Below are 12,981 nucleotides of genomic sequence, written 5' to 3'. Positions count from 1 at the left end.
AGCTCCACACAGTTTAGGCTGGATTTGTTTAACATATTCCTGGGAGTCCCCTTTATTAGTGGGTTCTGAAGTCGTTTGCCTTTCTAAACTAGACTGTTGGATCCTTCCACAGCCTGGGAGCTGCGGAGGAAAGGGACTGCCTCTTGCATCAGATTGGGAACCCCCTAAGATAGGATCCTATCTTCTCATTCTGGATTGCTCCAAAGTCCCTAATATCATTCTCTGCACATAGGTGGCACTCAACACATGTTAAAAGACTAAAGGTGTTTCTACTTTGCAGGAAACCAAGTAGATTGTTTGAAGTTTAAGTCCAGATTTGCACAAAAGGTAGATACATTGGACAGTGTTATTCATGTTGTTATAAAAGATATGAAAAACCATGGTATATTACTATGAAATATTTTTGAAATACTACAAAATCCAGTATATACACTATCAGTCTCCCTCCAGCAGATTCATCACCTACACAAGAGAGGGATCTTTGTTTGGTTCATGACTGACTGTGTACCCAGACTCAGAACAGTGCCTAGGACATGACTGGTGCCCAATATATAATTTTAAGTACATGAGTAAACTATACGCATACATTCCTATTGCCTAATAATGGGTGGGAAATAAGATAGTGTTTGTGTGAAGGTCTATGATCCCACCAGCCACCTCAAGTAGGAAAAGGGAATATGAAGCAAAGCATCTCTCTTCATCTGAGTCCCAGGCTGGGAGCAGTGGGCATGGGCGACATGACATCATTCTTCCTTGGAGGTCCCCCTGGAAAAAGTATTCCAACCAGAAGGGGAAAACTCTTGGTCTCTACAATCCATACTTATCTGCTCTAGGGCCTTGATGCTGTCATCTAAATTTATTGCATTTTTGTGAGGGGGGGTGGTACTGGAGCTTGAACTCATGGCCTCATGCTTTATTAGGTAAGTGCTCTACTACTTGAGCTACACTGCCTGGTCCCTTTATGTTTTAATTTTGTTTTTGTGATGGGTCTTGCTAACTTTGCCTGGGGTTGGCCTCGAACTCAATATCCTCCTGCCTCCACCTCCCAAGAAGCTGGAATTATAGGTCAGAACCACCATGCCCTGCAATTTATTGAATTTTGTGGACATGATCATCTCTGCCCTACCTACTTCAAGGTGTTATGGGATTAAATTAAGTAACGTACCTGAAGTTTCTGCACAAATCCAGAATAAGCCCTTGCAGGGTCATTTTTAGGGAACTTATTGTTCCAACCCTTTATCAAGCAAGCCCATGCACACCCAAATAACTGTCCCCCAATACTAGATCAATAGAAGCTTTCATACTTAATTTCACCTTTACTAGGAGGTGCATGGGCTATTGCTGACTGGTTAGAGCTGTGCTTTCAAATAGCTATGAACCACATTTTAAATGGAGTTAAAAATTCAGTTCCTTGCTTTCAGGATTGCAAGGCCAGGAAGATCTTTCCTTGCCAAAGACATCAGGTCTCCTCAGTGCTTTTTCAACCCCTTCCCATGTCCAAGCCTCTCAACACAATGATTTGATCTCTCCTCCCCAAAATTTCAAATCCTCGGGGGTTAGAGGTGTGACTCAAGCAGTAGAGTGCCTGCTTAGCAAGTGCAAAACCCTGAGTTCAAACCCCAGTACTGCAAAGAAAAACTCAGTTCCTTGGTTACACTGGCCACATTTCAGTTGCTCAACAGCCACACGTGGTTGGGGTTACTGTATTGGACAGCACAGAACAGAACTTCCAATCATCGCAGAATGTTCTATTGGATGGCTTTAGATTAAAGCACTCATTCATTCTTCCTCTGCTTGTAATCCTTTTCCCTGCCTTACCTAGACTTCAAAATGTACAAGGAAAGGGAGAAAAAAAATCACAAAAGCAAACCAATAAAAACTAAAGCAAAGCAGCAACCATTTGTTTGAAGGTAAGATTTAAAGAGCCGAACACTAGCTAAAAAGCTTCTGTTCATCAAAAGAAATGGTCTCTAAAACTGAAGAGAACACCCACAGAGTGGGAGAAAATATTTGCCAACTATACATCAGACAAAGGACTGATAACCAGAATATATAGGGAACTTAAAAAACTAAATTCTCCCAAAACTAATGAACCAATAAAGAAATGGGCAAGTGAACTAAACAGAACTTTCTCAAAAGAAGAAATTCAAATGGCCAAAAAACACATGAAAAATGACCATCTCTAGCAATAAAGGAAATGCAAATTAAAACCACACTAAGATTCCACCTCACCCCTGTTAGAATAGCCATCATCAGCAACACCACCAACAACAGGTGCTGGCGAGGATTCGGGGAAAAAGGAACCCTCTTACACTGTTGGTGGGAATGTAGATTAGTACAACCACTCTGGAAAAAAATTTGGAGGCTACTTAAAAAGCTAGACATCGATCTACCATTTGATCCAGTAATACCACTCTTGGGGATATACCCAAAAGACTGTGTCACAGGTTACTCCAGAGGCACCTGCACACCCATGTTTATTGCAGCACTATTCACAATAGCCAAGTTATGGAAACAGCCAAGATGCCCCACCACTGACGAATGGATTAAGAAAATGTGGTATTTATACACAATGGAATTTTATGCAGCCGTGAAGAAGAACGAAATGTTATCATTCGCTGGTAAATGGATGGAATTGGAGAACATCATTCTGAGTGAGGTTAGCCTGGCCCAAAAGATCAAAAATCGTATGTTCTCCCTCATATGTGAACATTAGATCAAGGGCAAACAACAAGGGGACTGGACTTTGAGCACATGATAAAAGTGAGAACACACAAGGGAGGGGTGAGGATAGGTAAGACACCTAAAAAATTAGATAGCATTTGCTGCCCTTAACGCAGAGAAACTAAAGCAGATACCTTTAAAGCAACTGAGGCCAATAGGAAAAGGGGACCAGGAACTAGAGAAAAGGTTAGATCAAAAAGAATTAACCTAGAAGGTAACACATGCACAAGAAATCAATGTGAGTCAATGCCCTGTATAGCTATCCTCATCTCAACCAGCAAAAACCCTTGTTCCTTCCTATTATTGCTTATACTCTCTCTACAACAAAATTAGAAATAAGGGCAAAATAGTTTCTGCTGGGTATTGAGGGGGTGGGGGAAAGAGGGAGGGGGTGGAGTGGGTGGTAAGGGAGGGGGTGGGGGCAGGGGGGAGAAATAACCCAAGCCTTGTATGCACATATGAATAATAAAGGAAAAAAAAAAGAATTTCAAATGTGCTGGAAACCTTTTTGTGGGCAGAGTTGAGGTACCATGTTAGAATAGTGTGGTATGTCAAATGTTTTTCTTAATCATTTTCTTTTTTGTGAGTTTGGGGATATACATTATCTGTGACTTTGTAAAACTTTAACAGACATTTCCAAACCATTATTTGTATCTATTTGTAATCTGTGTATGCCATATTTTAATTTAAATATTCAATTCTGAAAAAAAAATAAAGAGCTGAACACTTAGGAGAACCTAGTTCTTCTCTCTGCTTAACCAAATTGCATCCATTTTTCTAGTTCCAACTCTAAGATCTTTTCTTCCTTCTTTCTCAGGCGTTCCTTGCCCATGGTGACTTTGCCCTTGTCATGACAGCTACACGTGCAGCTTTCATTGGCATCACTCTTGAGGCACTTTGACAACATTTTAATATTGGTGAGCCATGCTTTGTGGACCAGCTGTTCTGCAGAGAGGGTTGATCACCACCATATCCATCCCACAATTAAGTCACATAAGGCAAGAAATGTAACTGAGTGCTCACTCTGAGTCCCTTGTAGACTCCCATATATCAGTACAGAACTCTATGCTGTCCTCTTGTTCAGGAAGGTACTATTAAATTAACATCCACAGAATGTATGTTTGAGCATGTGTCTCTGAGAGTGAAGAAGAGGTTCCAGAAGCCACTCATGTTCTTCTGTCTGAGGCAGCAAGTCTCTGGAAGTGCATTGTTGCACTTGAGGCTCAGGTTAAGGTCAGGAGCAAGATTCAGTTTCCAATCATGGAGGGATGATTCCCCAGGCAGGGGTAGGACCCAGGGAATTATTAGAGAGAGAGAGAGAGAGAGAGAGAGAGAGATGAGATGAGACAGCTGACCTATGTGACTTGTCCACACTATGCACAAAGCCTTCAATTCTGCATAGTGTCCTAAGACATCACCTCCAGCTACTGCTGCTCTGTTGACTGGTCCATCTCTCTGTACTATGGGTTTATGTGAACAGTGTGGTGTGTTAAAAAGCACTCAGATTTTTTACAACTGATTTCAAATCCTGTCCCCCAATCCCATTCATTAGCTGTGTGACCTTGAGCAAGTCCCTTCACCCTTCTAAGACTTAGTTTCTTCCTCTGTTAAATAAGCGTAATAATTGCACCTACCTTATCATGTGCTATGGTTTGAATTATATCCCTCCAAAATTCATATGTTGGAACTAAATCCCAAGGTGATGGTATTAAGAGGAGCTTTTTGGAAGGTGATTAAGTCATGAGGGCTCCACTCTCACAAGTGGATTAGTGCTCTTATAAAAGAGGTTGAAGGGAGCAACCTTTTGCCTTTCTGTCTCTTCCGCCATGTGAGGGCACAGAGTTCATCTCCACCAGAAGAAGCAACATTCAAGATGCCATCTTGGAAGCAGAGAAGGTCTGGAAGCTCTCACCAGACACCAAACTTGCTTGGACTTCCCAGCCACCAGAACTGTGAGAAATAAATATATACTATTTACAAATTACCCAGTCTCATATATATTGTTACAGCAGCAGGAACAGACTAAGACATTATGGTTGGGTAATTAAATGAGATAATGCATGTAAAGTACTTAGCACAGGCTCCCTCCACAGAAATTGATCTTTCCATGTTAATTTTCTCCTTTGCCTGATCTGTCCCTCTCTCTGCACCTCTAAGTTTGGCCTCTGGCCTCCTGGAACTGATCAGGAATGAAGGAATCTGTCTTTGTCCTACTCCATCCACATCTGTTTTCTTAGTAGCCATCTTTGGAGCTAGTCTGATGAATGCATTTGATCCAGAGAATTAATGCATGATAGTGGTTTGAGCTTATGTCTCCCAAGTATGATATTCATTATAACAGCACCTTTGGGAGACAGCGTCCGAACACCAAGGCAGTATCAAACTCTTCCTCTTCAAGCAAGGGGTCATTATAGTTACTTTGATTTGGCTTCTCTACACAGAGATCACCTTGTTTCAAAACCACCTATGGGAGGGAATCTTTCTGGCAATTTATAATCAACTTTCAATCTACAGGTCCAGCCACTGAAGCCTCAGAGCCCATTCCTCTCTGCTTGTCCCCACAACGATGATGACAATGATGATGATAGCTAAAATTTGTTGTATGTGTGCTATGTGTCAAACACTGTCAAATACAACCTTCACATGTATTAACTCATTTAATCCTCACACCTATGAGATAGGGCCTATTCTTTATCGCCTCTATATTACAGATGAGTCAACTGAGGCTAACAAAGGTTAAATAATTTTCCCAGGTCTGTCTAACTTCAAAGCCCACATTCTTCCCTCTTTGGGCATTAAGAAGCAATTTCTTGCTTCTTGGACCCATATATCACTAGTTGCACCTCTAACATCAAACCCACACTGTCTTGAATTAAGTAGTGGTAAAGCATAGTGGGTAGGCATGTGGGTTCTTGAATAAAGTATGTCTGTCACCTACTAAATCGATAACTTTAAGCAAATGATTAACCTTTTCTGAACTTAGGTGCCTCGTGTGAAAACAGCATCAGCACCCAGCTCCCTGGGTTATTGGAAGGATTAAATGAATCACCATCTATAAAGTACTTGGCATAGCGCTTGGTTCTCATCATTGTATAATTGCTATGTACTCTCATAGATATTTGTATATCTGTCTTACCAATATGACATAGTAAGACTGTATCTTATTCATTTTTGTATTCTAACCAGTATGAATACAATGAATGAAAGAAGGAATTGTATTGTCATACTAACAATCATTGTAGGTTTGATACATAGCAAGTGTCTTTATTCAGGCAAAATCTTCACAACTCATCACACACAGGTAACAGAAACACTAAAAGACATGATCCTACAACCCTTGATTTGTGTAGCGGTTGCTTTTCTGGAGTAATACAAATAATGGAATAGGGAGGAGACATCAAGGAGAAATTCCATATCAAAGAGAACCCCACCCCCTTCATTATGCAGATAGAGAAACTGGGCCCACAAAGGAATAGTGGCTTGCCCAGAATTATACAGAAAGCTGGTGGCACACTCAGCTCCCAGGACTGGGGTCTGGGTCCAACTAACTCTAATCTGCTTTTCTTCCATGACTTCTTGACATAGACCTGGGGCTCACTGGCAGAGCAGTCCCTTAGGTGGCTGTGCAGGAGCTTACAGTGACTGTGGCTAGGCACAGGACTCTTAGTCCACAGTCCAGCCCTTCTGGGGTAGCTTATAATGAATCTCCCTAACTGCTCATTCAGTTTGTTCCCTTACATAGCAAAATTAATGAGCAGAGAAGTCCAGCAGCAGTGACATTAGTTTAAAAAAATGTATTTAAAAAGAACTTCAGCTGGGCACTAGTGGCTCTCGCCTGTAACCCTAGCTACTTAGGAGGCAGAGATCAGGAGGATCACAGTTCAAAGCCAACCTGGGCAAATACTTTGTGAGAACCTATCTCGAAAAAACCCATCAGAAAAAAGGGCTGATGGAGTGACTCAAGGTGTAGGTCCTGAGTTCAAACCCCAGTACCACAAAAATAAAAAAAGAAGAACCTCAAAGCTTCCCTGATCTCTGGAGCCACTTAACAAGAACTTGGTGGGGGAATGGAGTGCCTAAGAGGTTGGCTGCTAGTTGATGCCTTACTAACTGGCCCCATGACAAATGATCTTTGCTTGCTTATGTGCAAGCAGAGAACATGAATTTTCATTGTCTCACTACTATTTGTCTCTCTGATTCTATAGACCACAATTGAGATTTCTAACTCTATATCCACCAGAGCAGCTAGCACAATGTTTGCCATACAGTGGTGGATGCTAAAGCTGTATTCATGGATTAACTTTCCCATTTGAGGTGTGAGGCCATTCTAATCAGAGAACATACTGTTAATTATGTGAATCTGGCCAGGAACTTTTATGAGTCAAGAGATGCTGATTGCCATTTGGAGGCAATAACCTCATTGTTGGAATTCGTTGGATTTTGCCAAGGTTTCTTCTTTAGCTGTATGGTTCTCCCCCTTGCCTTGGTGTTCAGTGCCTCCTAATCCTCAAAAGCAGGGTCCTACTTCTAGCTGTAGACATCTTGGCTTTCACACTTGCCTTTTCCCCTAAAGCACATGGAGTCAAATACTAACCATCGTAAGGTATACCTATTTGGAAACAATTAGCGAAGTGGCCATTTTCCAGAAAAACAGCTCTGCCTCTAGTCACATCCTTGGCATTTAACAGTCCCATGACATAATGCCTTCAATGGGGTGCCTTTTCAGTCACTTCCAAATGGACTCCAAATGCCCTGGAAATGCTCGATCTGCTTACCCTACATATTTCTTCCAACATCTTTGCAAACCACATACCTTTTCAGGATGTTTCATATATTTAGAAGGTATCAGAGGTTCCCACAGGCATAACTCATTTGACCAAAAACCATGTCCTGAAAATGTTATGTCAATTGAATTAAAATAATTGGCCATATTTCGATTGTCTTTGAAGGGGCCATTATTCATTAGCTGGGTAGGTCCTAAGAGAGACCCTCAAGAAGGTGAGGAACCATTCCTTTGCCCCTGACCCTAGCCCAGCCCCACCAAGGTACCCTTTTTCCTCTGCATCCTGCCTAATTCCTTCTGATCCTTTGGCCCATCACAGAGCCACATGGGTCCCTGTTCCTCCTGTTTGTCTTTCAGAGCAGTTTCATTTCCTCTGTACATCCTCTATGACGTCTCCCGGGAGCCTCCATCCTTCCTCTCCCCTAGGGTCTATAAATACTCTGGTACCCAGGGGAAGCATGCAAATTGTTTCCTCAGCCAGCATGGCCCACTGAGCTAGGAATGATCACTCCAAAACAAGCAGGATTGTCTCCACAGTGCCATGGGCCAACAAATCTTTCTTCCTATTGCTTTGCTGGCTAGCTGGCATTATCAGGACTTACAGCGGATAGGGTACTGTACGATCTTGAGTCTGGAAACTGTGTGTTCACAAAGACTGTTGGGAACTGGGTATTGAGTCTATGGCCAGTTGGATTCTGGCCTTACAGCGCTGAGATAATGAGGTCAAAAGCAGAAAGATAATGAGCTCAACATTGCTCCATTCCCACATCCAAGATTTTACCCTTAAAGTGATCAGAGGTAACACCAATCACCACCTGGTTCCAAACCCTGGCCACAGATTTTTCGCCTTTCATGTATTTCCCATGCACACAAGGAAAAAGTCAGATATTTTACTAGCCTTAAAAAGCTAATACTTTGGGGAGAAAAGAAAAATAGTCATTTTACAGCAAATCCCATGTATTAATTTCCCAGGGGTGCTGTAACAAATTACCACAAACTTCGTGGCTTAGAACAACAAAAATTTATTCTTCTCATTTATGGAGGCCAGAAATTTGAAATCAAGGAAGTTGTAGGGGGGAAAATAACTAACTAAATAAAAAGAACAAAAGCGAAACCAACAAAAGAAAACAAGGAAAGCTCTAGGCTAAGGAATTTAAGATAAGTCTAAGCTAAGAATTTATGATAAGTTGGTGAGGTGATGGATATGTTAATTAGCTTGACTGACTTGCTGCAATGTATACAGAGATTGAAACATCATATTATATGTCGTAAATACACACAATTATTATTTAGCAATTAAAAATAAAGAAAAAGAAAACTCTAGGGGATAATCCTTCCTTGCCTGTTGGAGGTTCAGGTAGCTCCATGGCTTAGGGCTGCATCGCCACAATCTGCCTCCATCCTCACATTGCCCCCTCCTCTTTGGCCTGCGTGAGCTCCTTTCCCTCCCTCTTTTTTCTACTACTGGGGATGGAACCCATGACCTCATACATGCTAGGCAATGCTCTACCTCTGAGCTACACCCCCAGCCCTCTGCCTCACTCTTATAAAGAAACTCATCATTGGATTTGGGGCTCATTTGAGTAATCCAGGATCATCTTATCTCTTAATTACATTTTGCCAAGACCATTTTCAATAAACATGTCACACTCATGGGCTCCAGGGGATAGGGCATGGACATATCTTCTGGGGGCACCATTCAATCCACTACCTCTGTTTATATCCCTGGCAGTTTTACCTGCAAATATTTCTCAGCTCTAAAGTGTTCTGTTTCTTCTGTCCCCTCCTCATCCAAGATCCCATCATTTCTCACATATTGTTCTCCATAGCAACCTGCATGGTCCCAACAGACTTGAAAACCTTCTGTGGCTTCCGAAGGCTCTTAGGATTGAGCCCAAACTCTTAGCCATCATCTGTGAGGCCTTGCATAAACTAGCCCCCACTCACCTTGTTGAATTCTTCTGTTGTCTTACCCTCCTTCTATCTGCAGTGTTCCCCCCTGTCACAATGCCTTCCCAATGCTGCTCTCTTCTATTGCCCTAACCCATCTCCACCTGGCTAAGGTACATAGTCCATCAACCCCTCAAGAGATACTTTCTCTTACTCTCAGAGTAGTTGAAATTCCCCTGTATTAGTTTCTCTCATAGTTTGCAATTCGATTTGTGTTGAATTAATATATGAACTCCCCAGGGGCAGGGCCTGTGGCTCTCTGGTTTTATGACTGGCCTTGGTACCTAGCCAGTGTTTGACACATAGTAAGTGTTCAGTCATTATCTGAATGAATATAATGAACAAATGAATAAATGAGTCTGAACATCTGTGTTCTGGTGCCTCAAATTCTTCTCTTAAAAAATGAGAATACAGACAGATATGATGGTGCACACTTGAAATCCCAGTTACTCTGTAGACTGAGGCAGATCAACCTGGGAAAAGGTAGCAGCAAGAATCTGTCTCAAAAACAAAAACAAAAGGGGCTGAGGATGCAGCTCAAGCAGTAGACTGCTTGCTTAGCATGTGCAAGGTCTTGAATTCAATCTCCAGCACTGCAAAGGTGAGTGAGAGGTGGGGGAAGGTAGGGAGAGAAGAAGGGAGGGAAGGAGAGAGAGAGGAGAAGAGGGAGAGGGAGAGCAGTGAGGGGGAGAGGGGAGAGGGAGAGAGAGAGAGAGAGAGAGATGCCTATGTCACTAGATTCAGTAAGAATCGGAATGAGAAATGGATGGAGAGGAAAGGGCTTTGTAAACTATGAGATGCCTTCTTTCCTAATTTAAGGAATCATTATGATGCTGGCTGATGTAAGCAGCCTTTTTGGTGAGGGATATGTGCACTGCACAGAACTTAAGGGCAGCAGCAGAAATGGAGGTGGAGGTGGGAAGGGATACTGGAGGTCTACATTCTTCTGGATGAGAAGAGTTTCTTGCCCAATGCAGTATTACTCAGCCATAAAGCATAAAGAAGAATGAAATTATACCATTTGCAGGAAAATGGATGGAACTGGAGATCATATTGAATGAGAACAAGCCAGGTTCAAAAAGCCATATCTCATGTTTTCACTCATATGAGGAATCTAGTTCTAAAATTATAAAAAATAACAATAATAATGGGACTTGAGTGCAAAATGGACACTGGGGTGTTTCAATGGAAGGGAGAGAGAAATGGAGAGGTATGTTGGGGGGTTACTTATGTATGGATGGAGATAGAATTTAAAAACCCACCAAATACTGTTTCAAAGGGGAGAGAGGAAGGTTAAGGGAATTTAATGTTAGAGGGGGTAAACTTCATCAAATAGGGCATACATATATAGAATTTTCACACAATACTGCATTGTACTATTAATGAATCCTACATTAAAAAGAGAAACATTTCAGTGGCTCTGCTATATAAGATACAATGACAAGAACACTCATTTCCTCTTCTTCAAGCTTGAGGGTGATAACTTATCACCCTCTGGGAGTGAGAAAAAAATGCCAGTCTGGTGTAAATATTGCCCAGAGTCACCCCAGGTATTTAGGGCTTTCATTGTCTTCCTTTAAAGCATCTGATCCAGGTGCAGACTGAGGATAGGGTGACGGCCTGCTGGGCTGGATCTGTCTCCATGGTGCCTCCAGCGAAGTAATCCATCAGCCATGGCACTGGCTTAAGGCGCTGCCCAATTGACAAATGACTTTGAAGTGTACCTTTTGGTTTTGCATTCTTCTACTTCCTTGCCTTCTTGGCTTTCACTGTTAACAGGCAAGGAAGGTATCACCTCCTTCCTCTTGCTCTTCTAGCACGTCCATCTAAAAGGCATCCCTAGAGGCTTGACATTCCAGGTCTTTGGTTTCTTACATTTGATTTCCCCAGTCCCCATCAAGTCATAATCTCCTTTCCTGCAGGGAAGGAGCACTTCCACCTCTTCCTCCATATCCTTTGAGCTCCTTGCATTTGGGTCAAGAGACCTAAAAAGGCCGTTTCTCATTTCCATCTTGTCTTCCACTGTGTTCTCCCCTGGGATGTCTATGCATTCACAGCCCTGAGATGCCTCACTGCTCTGGAATGTCCAAGGCGAGTCGATCCTCTGAATCATAGACTTAAAAAAATTGGGCAGAGCAGTGCTCGTTAAGCTGTTATTGCCCCAGTTTCCTTCTCCGACCTGAATGTCTTCCTACTCAATCTCTGGTGTGGGCTTCCCTGCTCTGTCCCACTGGCTCTGCCTACACATCTCCAGAAAGGTAGACAGAGGTACGTCTCTGTATAATCCAAGCAAAAACTGCAGTTTTGGCTCAATGATTTGAACATCCCAGGACAAAGCAATATTTCAGTAGAAGGTTTCAGGATAATTCCCTGCAAGAGGTACCACAGAACCCAAACTGGAAAGGACCTTGCAGTTCTTCTGTCCAAAGACCTCCTCCTTTTTTATTTATTTATTTTATTATGGAGGTATAACTGACATACGACAACCTGCGCAATTCACATGCGGTGTAGAAAAAGTGTGTTATTTGCCAAGTTTTGACTTCTCCACACCAGTATGAAGCCATCAGCATCAAATTTCCAGCACTCCCTAATCACTGGCCCCACGAAATCACTACCCTAGCCCTTCTCCTCTCCCTTATCCCCAGGAAAACACTGTCTTTCCGTTAATATATAAATCACATTTTCTCACATGTTTAGGAATGAAATAACACAATATGTACTCCTTTTTGCTGGCTTCTTTCACACAGCAAAATTATTTGGAAATTCATTCATGCTCTTACATGTATTAACAGACTTATATGTATCAGTAGGTCATTATTTTTTAATTGTATTCCTCCATATTATGTCTATCCACTTACCTATTGATGGACAGTTGTACTTTTTTCTAGTTGATGGCTGTAATAAATAAAACTGCTATGAACATTCATGTACAAACCTCTGGGTGGACCAAAAATTTTCATTTGCCTTGGATAAGTACCTAGGAATGGAATGCTAAGTCATATGTGTGTTTAACGTTTTAAGAAAATATCAAACTCTTTTTCAAAATGGTCATACCATTTTATATTCCCACCAGTAGTATATTGGAATTCCAGTTCCTCTATATCCTCACCAACACTTGGTTGTTAGCCCTTTTAATTTTATCCACTTTGATAGATCTGTAGTATCTTACTGTGGTTTTATTTTTATTTTTCTAATGGCTAATGATATTAAGCAACTCTCATGTATTTATGTGTGATTTGCTATCCAAATATCTTCTTTCATAAAGTGTATTTTCAAATATTTACCACATTTTTTGTTGGTACTGGAGTTAAAACTCAAGTCTTTGTGTTTGCTAGGCAGATGCACTTGAGTCATGAGCTCTGCCCTTTTTTTTGTTTTAGTTTATTTTTCAGATAGAGTCTTGTGTTTTTGCTTGGGCCAATCTCAGACTGTGATCCTCCTACCTATGCTTCCCTCTTAGCTGGGATAAGAGTTGCATCACCATGCCTGACTCATTTATTGAGATGGGGTCTCATTAATTTTTT

The sequence above is a fragment of the Castor canadensis genome, chromosome X (genome assembly GCF_047511655.1).
Source record: "Castor canadensis chromosome X, mCasCan1.hap1v2, whole genome shotgun sequence".
Classification (NCBI taxonomy): Eukaryota; Metazoa; Chordata; class Mammalia; order Rodentia; family Castoridae; genus Castor; species Castor canadensis.
Note: the sequence above shows the minus strand (reverse complement) of the source record.